Genomic DNA, 707 nt, shown 5'->3' with positions numbered 1-707 from the left:
GACTACCATAACCCTAGGCCCTTTACTGCCTATAGTTTAGACTCTAATTCCCTGTATTACAACAATTCCTGCTTGGAATACCTAGAGCAGCTTCTTTCTTACTGTACGAACATTGATGCCATAACTTAAGACTCCTCAGGTGTAATCTTCTCTGTTCTTAATGGAATTAGGAGAGGCATTGTCATGTCTGTGGTGCTGGCTTTGAGGAAGAGAAAAGAGAGATGGCAGATGATCCTTTCTGGCCCTTTGTACAAACACCCTCCAGAAATCTTCAAAGCATGGCTGAATATGACAAAAGTTAGCAGATGGAGACAAAGGCTGAGCATCTGGGGCAGCCCAGCCTCACACCTGTGCTTCCCTGGGGGCTGTATGTCATGACTTGTAACACTGCGGGAGGGATATTGCTATGCTGTTTACAGTAATAAGTTGCAACATCTTCAGGCTCCAGACTGCTTATGGTGAGAGCAAAATCTGTCCCAGACCCACTGCCACTGAATCTCAAAGGAACTCGAGTGTTGTACAACTGTTGTATAGTGGAAGCACTACAGATCAAGAGCTTAGGAGCTTTTCCCGGCTTCTGTTGACACCAGGCTAACCAACTGCTAATGCCCTGACTTGTCCAGCAAGTGATGTTGACTCTGTCTTCCTAGAGATGCAGACAGGGAGGATGGAGACTGGGTCATCTGGACATCACATATGGCACCTGA

The 707-nt window shown here is 46.4% G+C and overlaps 1 pseudogene; it reads right to left on the bottom strand.

The window, feature by feature from the left end:
* Positions 1-298: 298 nt before the first annotated feature.
* Positions 299-707, bottom strand: part of LOC103582527 — a 602-nt pseudogene continuing 193 nt past the window's right edge.

Source organism: Galeopterus variegatus, unplaced genomic scaffold, assembly GCF_000696425.1.
Source record: "Galeopterus variegatus unplaced genomic scaffold, G_variegatus-3.0.2 Scaffold16624, whole genome shotgun sequence".
Taxonomy (NCBI): Eukaryota; Metazoa; Chordata; class Mammalia; order Dermoptera; family Cynocephalidae; genus Galeopterus; species Galeopterus variegatus.
The sequence above is the reverse complement of the archived record's forward strand: the minus strand, read 5'-3'. Positions and strand labels throughout refer to the sequence as shown.